Here is a 9,523-nt window from a genome sequence, read left to right on the forward strand (position 1 = left end):
CTGTGGGCTTTTTGGGTGTTCTCCGTCTCCCCCTTGTCTCTTTGCGGCGGCAGAAGGTCTTCCTGGGATATGCGCTTCCTCCTTTATTGCAATCTGTCCTCTCTACCTGCCGCCCCCCCCCCCCCATACTCTGTTTGTTCCCGGACTTCCCAGTTGCATTAACCCAGTTAAGCAAACGGGCGCTCAGTATTTCCCATGTTGGGTGAGATGTGTTGAAAATGGACCACCGAGGCTCAGTCCTCACCGTGGTCCACCGAGAGTCCCTGCACTTTACAAATGAATGATCTCAGGAGGAACACAGCGTTGTTACCCGCACAGATGGCAGCGTTGATGGGTCCACAGCATCCGCCCTGGGACCCAGCACACCCCCTGGGGTACAGCACACGCCCTTGGGGCCCAGCACACGCCCTTGGGGCCCAGCACACGCCCTTGGGGCCCAGCACACGCCCTGATGGTCCAGCACACGCCCTTGGGGCCCAGCACATGCCCTTGGGGCCCAGCACACGCCCTTGGGGCCCAGCACACGCCTTTGGGGCCCAGCACATGCCCTTGTGGTCCAGCACACGCCTTTGGGGTCCAGCATATGCCCTTGGGGCCCAGCACACGCCCTTGGGTAAGCTAAGGCTCCCCGGGAAACCCGACTGCACCCATGCTGACTAAAGGAGCCTATTTCCAGGCCTTACAGTCTCCGCAGCTGCGAGGGGCTGGAGATAAAGCCACTGGCCCAGACGGTTAAAGAAGCAGCGCCTTTATTCAAAGCCAGCCCTACCTGCAGAGCAAAGCTCTGCCCGCCCGGGGCTGGGGCGTGAGCGGCTTCCTCCCTCCCTGAGCCTGGGCCCTCGCGTGTGGCGTGGGAGTAAGTCTATGGAGTCAGGTGTGACCGTGGTGTTAGACTTCGGGGGTCTGGCCCCGCGTGAGCGCGGAGCAGTTCAGTGGTGGCTGTAACACCTCCGATGGAAGCCTGATAGAATCACACACACACACACACACACACACACGCACACGCATGCACACACGTGCACGCAGAAGAGAATCTGATTTTATTTGGGGGAGAAAACAAACCAACCAACCCAGTTGGTAAGACACACCGGGTCTCCCCCTCTTGTAGTGGGTCTCCCCCTCTTGTAGCGAGCATTTGCCTTCATGACAGCAGCCTCTATGGCAGCGGTTCTCAACCTGTGGGTCGCGACCCCTTTGGCGATCGAATGACCCTTTCACAGGGGTCGTCTAAGACCATCCTGCATATCAGATATTTACATGACGATTCATAACAGTAGCAACGAAAATAATTTTATGGTTGGGACACAACATGAGGAACTGTATTTAAAGGCCAGAAGGTTGAAAACCACTGAAAAGGGATAAAGAAAATCCAGCTCAGAGATCTGAGAAAATCTGTGTGTATGACAATCTCTTGCAGCCCATGCCTGAGGTTTTATTTCCTCAATCTGTGGAGTTGTGCCGCTATTGCCTCCCATGCCCGAGGACTCAGAAGATCCGTATCTGGAAACTCAGATTCCATCTTTAGGAGAACTGATACCCCGGGGAATTCATGTTGTTGCTCAGTAGCAGCTCATGGTGGAGGTGGGGTGAGGTGGGTTTTGATATCCAGCCAGCTCTGCCACTGTGAGGAATGAGACGCTGGTAACCGCTTAGCCTCAGTTTCTCCCTCCAGCCCAGGCTGGCCCTCTGGTTGTTGCCTCCACACCACATGCACTCATCCAGCACAGATATTTTATTGACCTTGATTGCTTGCCAGGCCCTACACTAATAGCTGGAAGATAATGGCAAGACCCAGGGTCCCTGTCCTCCATCAGGAGAGAAAGGCATGTAAACAGATAAGAAAACTGTGTTAAATGTGAGGGTGGATGAGGAGAGGAAGGACACCCAACCAGGACAGGTATTCTAGGCAGAGGGGACAGTGTGAGCAATGGCATAGAGGTTTGAAATAGTGTGTGAGAGTGTGTGTGTGTGTGTGTGTGTGTGTGTGTGGTGTAGGGGGGCAGGCTGGAGAAGCAGACAAAGCTCAGGATAGAGAGGGCCTTGAAGGCTGTGTTGAGAAGACTACATTTTAACATCAGAGAATGGGAAGTCATTGAAAGTTTTGAACTATGAAAGTGATGGAGTCTGCTTTGCATGTGCATCATTTATTTATTTTAAAAAATATAAGTATATTGATTTTAGAGAGGAAGGGAGAGGGAGAGATAGAAACATCAAAGAATCGTTGATTGATTGATCAGCTGCCTCCAGCACACCCCCTACTGGGATCGAGCCTGCAGCCCAGGCATGTGCTTTTCACTGGAATCAAACTTGGGACCCTTCAGTCCACAGGCTCTATCCACTGAGCCAAACCGGCTAGGGCTGCATGAGCACCATTTAATCAAGTTTATTGGGTGCTCTAAGTTGGGGTGCTTTCCAATACTTCAGCCTGGCTTTTATCTATTCATTCAAAAGAATTTAGGGAGCCTCTTATCTGCTTACCGTACTAAACTCTTCGCATGTATCTCATTTAATCCTCACACAAGTAGACATCCATCCATGAAATAAATACAACTGTTAACCTCATTTTACAGATCAAGAATTCAAAGCTTGGACCTATTTAAGGTCACTTGACTGGTAAGTGGTGGCGCAAGGAGTCAAACCTCATCTGACTCCAGAGCCTGTGCTTTCTCCTAAATGACCTATTTTGGCAGCCTTGTGTGACCAGGCTACACAAGATCCAGGCCCCGTCTTGGAGAGCTGATACACCAGTAGGAGGATACTGAGAAGGCTCTGATGAAGGAGGACACAGTGTGTGGTGAGAGCTGCTTCCCAGAGGGAGGGGCTGGAGTGACTGACTTGTATTTAGTCCGGTTAGTTGCGGAAGTTAAGAGAAGAGGGGATTTTAAAGAAAGAGAATCAACTGTACCAGAGGTTCAATAAAATAAGTGTCCGCAGCCCCGGCTAGTTTGGCTCAGTGGATAGAGTGTCGGCCCACAGACTGAAGTTTTGAGGGTTCGATTCTGGTCGAGAGCACATATCTCGGTTGCAAGCTCGATCCCTGGCCTTGGTCAAGGTGTGTGTGGGAGGCAACCAATCAATGTGTTTCTCTCACATCGATGTTTCTCTCCCTCTGTCTCTCCCCCTCCCTTCCACTCTCTCTAGAAAATCAATGGAAAAATATCCCTGGGATGAGAATTAACAAAATAATAATAATAATAATAATAATAATAATAATAATGTGTCCACAGCCCTGACTGGTGTGGCTCAGTCAGTTGGAACTTTCTCCTGTACACCAAAAGGTCACCGGTTCAATTTCTGGTCAGGGCACACACAGATTTCAGATTTGATCCTGATCAGGTGTGTATTGGGGTGCCTACGGGAGGCAACCAATTGTTGTTTCTCTCCCTCTCCCCTCCTCTCTCTCGAAAAATCAATTTAAAAAAACACACACAGCCAGCCCTAGTCGGTTTGGATCAGTGGATAGAGTGTCAGCCTGCGGACTGAAGGGTCCTGGGTTTGATTTCCGTCAAGGGTACATGCCCGGGTTGCTGGCTCCATCCCCAATAGGGGGTGTGCAGGAGGCAGCCGATCAATGATTCCCTTTCATCATTGATGTTTCTATCTCTCTCTCTCCCTCTCCCTTCCTCTCTGAAATCAGTCAATCAATATACATATATATAAAAACAACAACAAACAAAAAACATGTCTATAAGGAAAAAAAGTGTCTGCTGCCCAGTGCTCTGGAAGGTGGGAGACCACCCTTCAGGTAGACTGTCCTTGTAAGGCAGGAGGGCAAAAGCTTGCAGAGAAAGGGCCATGAGCTGGAGGGGAAGGGCTCTTTTAAGTATCAAATGAGCTAACATCGAAAATGCATTTTGTAAACTGCCCAGTCCTGTGTTAATGCCACTGTTGTTTTTATTAATGACCTGGGGATTGGACTGAGACCACCGGTGAGAGAGAGCAGATAAGACGTAAGGAAAGAGTTCTAGGGAAGGAGGTTTCATAATGAAGAAAACCCCGTTCCTCCCGAGAGTCTGCGTCCAAACCAGGTGTCGGGTGAAGCGAGGGGACCCCGGGGCAGTGTTTCGCCTCACTCCGCACTCACCCACCGAGGCGGCAGCGGGCAGAGAACCAGGGGGATGCCTGGGCTGCCCAACGCCGAGGGAGGAAGTCCGGCCCCAGATGTGAGGCGTCCCTCTGGCTCCGCCCCTTCCGCCGCCGACCAATCAGGAAACAGCTGCAGCTGCACCGGGGCGGGGAGGGGGACGGCGCTGAGGACCGTTAATTCGCTGCGAGTCGGCATCCAGTTATTCATTCGCTTCCTTTCCCTACAAGGATCTACTGTTGCTGCTCTTAAAAAAAACATGAGTGGGCACATAACCACTTTTGAAAAAGCTCTGGCAGTTTCATATGAAACTAAGTACTTACTATCCTCTGACCCAGCAATTTCTTACCTAAGTATTTATGCAAAAGAAAGTACAAATCCACAGAAAACCCAAATATCCATCAGCAGGAACATGGATAAACTAGTATATCCGCACAATGGAATACTATTAAGCAGCAAAAAGGAGCCACGCAGCAACATGAATGAATCTCAAAATTATGCTCAGTGAAAGAAACCTGTGCACACGAGAATAAATATTGCATAACTCTATGTATGAGAAGCTCTAGAACAAGCTAAAATAATCTATGATGAAAACAAAATCAGAACAGGGGTTGCCTGAGGACTGAGGGGAGGGATTGACTGCGAAGGGCCGTGAAGGAACTCTCGAGGTGATGGTGATGTTCTTAGAGCTCTGTGCAATGGAGGAAATGTCCTGGATCTGTGCTGTTCAACAGGGTAGCCACTGGCCACGTGTGGCTATGAAGCACTTGGATGTGGCCAGTGCAAATAAAAGCTGCATTTTAAATTTCATTTAATTTTAATTATTTTTTAAAATATATATATTTTTAAAATATATTTTATTGATTTTTTACAGAGAGGAAGGGAGAGAGATAGTTAGAAACATCGATGAGAGAGAAACATCAATCAGCTGCCTCCTGCACATCTCCTACTGGGGATGTGCCCGCAACCCAGGTACATGCCCTTGACCGGAATCGAACCTGGGACCTTTCAGTCCACAGGCCGACGCTCTATCCACTGAGCCAAACCGGTTTCGGCTTAAAATATATTTTTATTGGTTTCAGAGAGGAAGGGAGAGGGAGCGAGAGACAGAAACACCAACGATGAGAGAGAATCATTGATCAGCTGCCTCCTGTACACCCCACACTGGGGATCAAGCCCACAACCAGGGCATGTGCCCTGACCTAGAATCGAACCGTGACCTCCTGGTTCATGGGTCGGCTCTCAACCACTGAGCCACACCAACTGGGCTTATTTTAATTACTTTAAATTTAAAATTAGCCACATGTGGCTAGTGGCTTCCCTATTGAACAACACAGTTCTATATCCTCATAAGGGTTTGGGCCTCACAGGTATATTCATCTGTCAAAACTCCTTTCACAATAAGGCTAAGATTTGTGCATTTCACTGTATGTAAAGTTTACATTAAAGGATAAACATAGCCCTGGGCGGTTTGGCTCAGTGGATAGAGCATCAGCCTGTGAACTGAAGGGTCCCAGGTTTTATTCCGGTCAAGGGCATGCACTTTGGTTGCAAGCACATCCCCAATGGGAGGTGTGCAGGAGGCAGCTGATGGATGTTTCTCTCTCATCGATGTTTCTAACTCTCTATCCCTCTCCCTTCCTCTATGTAAGCAATCAATAAAATATATTTTAAAAAAATAAAGGATAAACATAAACTCTAATTAATGCTATGTGTGTTGAAGCGTTTAGATGTGAAATGTGCTGTTATCTACAACTTTGAAATGGGTAACAAAAATGTATTGATGAATGGAGGGATGGCTAAGTTGCTAGACATGTAATACAACAAATACAGCAAAATATTAATTGTAGAATCTTGGTGGTAGGTAATGGGTGTTCACTGTAGTCTTTCTGTGTATGTTGGAGTATTTTCAGAATAAAATGTTGGGACTAAGAGGAGAAAGGATTGGAAAGTTATTGTCTAATTGGGTACAAAGTTTCTGTTTGGAATGATGAAATTTTTCTGGAAATAGTGATGGTGGTTACTTAATGGCAATTAATTGTACACTTAAAGTAATCATATGGTAAATTTTATGTTATATATCTTTTACAATTTAAAGAAGTTTGAAAGCAAAAAAAAAAAAAGAAATATTGGGAGAAAATCCATGTGAAAGTTTCTGTGCCTTCTCTAGAGGCAGTCGGGGTTCTGCACAAAGGGAAGGGCGAAAGGAGCCGGCTGTGTGAGTGAGTGTGCTAGTTCCGCTTGGAGTAGAAGTTAGTGGGAAGAGAACACAGTCTTTGGAAACAGACCTATTTTCGAAATCCCAGGTCTTTCACTTTCTAATTGAATAACTGGGTAGCTTGATTCTGCCTCCCTTTCAAAAGAAAACTTGTGCTGGAGTTGCCGAGGGAACCAATAAAGTGTTTACTATTTCAAAAACTTATTTGTTTCTTATTGCTATTGTTACTGTAACAAATGTAGTAGCTTAGAACAACGCAGAGTTATTATCTCATAGTTCTGGAAGTTTGAAATGTGTCTTACTGGGCTAACATCAAGCACTGCATTCTTCCTTCTGGAGACTCTAGGGGGGACCCACTTCCTGGTCTTTTCCCCCTTCTAGAAACCTCCTGTGTTCTTTGGTTTGGCTCATGGCCTTTTCTTTCAAAGCCAACAGTAACATCTTCAAATCTCTCTTTCACACACCACCCACCCCTTCTGCTTCCTGCATCACATCCCCTTCTCTGACTCTCCTGTCTCCCTCTTTCCCTTATAAGAACCCTTGTGATTCCATTGGGCCTATCCAGACAATCCAAGATAATCTCCCCATCTCAAGATCCTTAATTTATTACATCCACAATGTCCCTTTTGCCATGTAAGGTAACATATTCACAAGTTCTGGGGATTAAGGCTGGACATGGTGGGGGGACATTTTACTGCCTACTACAGTGGCTTTGAAATTTTATGCTACTCCTACGTCAAGACTACACTGACGCCCTGGCTGGCGTGACTCAGTTTGTTGGGCATGCACCAGGAGGTCACAGGGTTGATTCCCGGCCAAGGCGCACAATGCCCAGGTTGCCAGCTGGATACCCAGTAGGGGGCATTCAGGAGGCAACATGGCTGTTTCTCTCTTCCTCTCTAAAAATAAACTATTTAAATAAATTTTTTAAAAGACTACACTGAAGAGGAAACATTTCTCATTATTTTTTTCCTAATAGCTTTATTGAGATAGAATTCACATACCCTATCAGAAAGGATATATGTAACCAGATGTTCGTAGCAGCACAATTCACCATAGCTAAGATCTGGAAACAGCCTAAGTGCCCATCAGTAGATGAATGGATTAGAAAACTTTGGTACATCTACACGATGGAATACTATGCTGCTGTTAAAAAGAAGGAACTCCTACCATTTGCAACATCATGGATGGAACTGGAGAGCATTATGCTAAGTGAAACAAGCCAGTCAATGAAGGAAAAATACCACATGATCTCACTCATTCATGGATAATAAAGACCATTACAAACTTTTGAACAATAATAGATACAGAGGCAGAGCTGCCTCAAACTGATTGCCAAACTGCAGTGGGAAGGCCAGAGAGAGTTGGGGGGCAGGAGGGAGGGGAGTAAGAGATCAACCGAAGGACTTGTATGCATGCATATAAGCATAACTAATGGACATAAGACACTGGGGGGTAAGGGAGGGTAGGGGTGTGTCAAGGGCGGGGGGGAAAAAAAAGGACACTTATGTAATACCCTTTGTAATACTTTAAGCGAAAAATAAAAAAATATTTTAAAAAAAAAAATAAATAAATAAATAAATTTTTTAAAAGACTACACTGAAGAGGAAACATTTCTCATTATTTTTTTCCTAATAGCTTTATTGAGATAGAATTCACATACCATATAATTTACCCATTGAAAGCAAATAATTCAAATGGTTTTTAGTAGTCACAGAGTTGTGCAACCATCACATTTTCATCTTTCTCCCATTTTTATGTTTGTGGAAACAAAGGCTTGAGACGTTATGGAACTTGCTTAGGGTAACATCTAATGGCAGGGTTGGGCATTGCAGTGGCTGTCAGGAGCTGATATTCTAGTCCAGGCCTGGATTCCATGAAGACCAATCACCTGGGGGCAGTGTGGTGTAGTAGTAAACACGCAGGTACTTAGGCCAGGTGAGACTTGGTTTCAAGGCTTTGTTTCTGCTACCTACAAGCTATGTGATCTTTGGTAAACCTCTCGGAGCTTTGGTTTCCTTATTTGCAAAATGAGGACAAAAATGAATGGGGGGGGGAGGGGACAGTACTCACCTGTAAGATCCCTCCCAGCTATGTAATTCCAAGCTTCAATGAGGAGGGCCGGGGAGGGGGGATGTAATTAAAAATAAATTCCCCAAGCATCCTCCAGGGCAACAAGAGGATGAATAAGTATTCCCTGAGACTAACTCACATGCTTTCATCGCCCAGGTCTCAAGAGTTCCTCCCTGATGGGCCTCAGCTGGGTGGGAAAGACAATGAGTGAAAGGACCCTTAAAAAGGGCGAAGAGGAGTAGGAAGAGCTGAGAGGCGGGGCAGGCCTTGGGGTGTTCTGCCCCGGAGTGGACAAAGATCCTGCGAGTGGAAACGGAGGTGGGAGGGATCCGTGGCAACTCTCCCCAACGCCAAGTTCAGCCGCTCTGTAAGGGCTAGAGGGAGGGGGAGTGTGTTGGGTGGGTGGTTCCGAAAATAAATCTTCAGAGCAAGGTTGGGTGACACCACACCCCCTACGGCGCTACTGCAGCCCCCCCCCAACCCCACCCCGCTCCATCTCCCGCCACGCCCACCGGTCCACGCGACTTGGTATGCTCCACGCTCCGCCGCCACCATAAGCGTCCTTCCTCCAGCGTGCGATTGGTACGGCCCGAGCCAGGGAGGGGCGGAGGGGGAGGACACGCCCCTGCCTCTGAATGGCTGGAGAATTTAAAGATCCGGCCGGTGATAGGATGATTCTCCACGGCCAGCATTTGAAAGTTACAGAGCCCGAGCTTCGCCGGCAGGTCCGCTCGGTTCGGCCAGCTCGTTCGAGTTCCGGCGCAAGTGAGTGTCCCCCCGATCTCAGGGTTGGGAGGAAGAGAACCTGCTTCTTTAATGGGTCCCTGCCGGGAGGGTGCAAATGAGAGGGTCAGACGGAGGGAACACACATTCCAGGGTCGCCCCGCGATTTCCCTAGCCAGATACGCTACCCCTTCCCACCTTGGAAATGGGAAGCGCCAGGGCTTCGGATCACACCACCCGGACTTCTCCCAGGCGTGTGGCCTCTCCCAGCCTGTTCCCACTTTTGTCCACGGGGAATAGGGATCCCTGCTCGGCTGCGTATGCACCAATGAACGTAGCAGCAGCTGACATGACGAGGAGAAGCGCCCTTGCTCAATCTCCCCACGGGAAATTCCCCTGTTCCTGGGAAAAGAATCAAGAATTCC

The sequence above is a fragment of the Myotis lucifugus genome, unplaced genomic scaffold (assembly GCF_000147115.1).
Source record: "Myotis lucifugus unplaced genomic scaffold, Myoluc2.0 scaffold_115, whole genome shotgun sequence".
NCBI lineage: Eukaryota > Metazoa > Chordata > Mammalia > Chiroptera > Vespertilionidae > Myotis > Myotis lucifugus.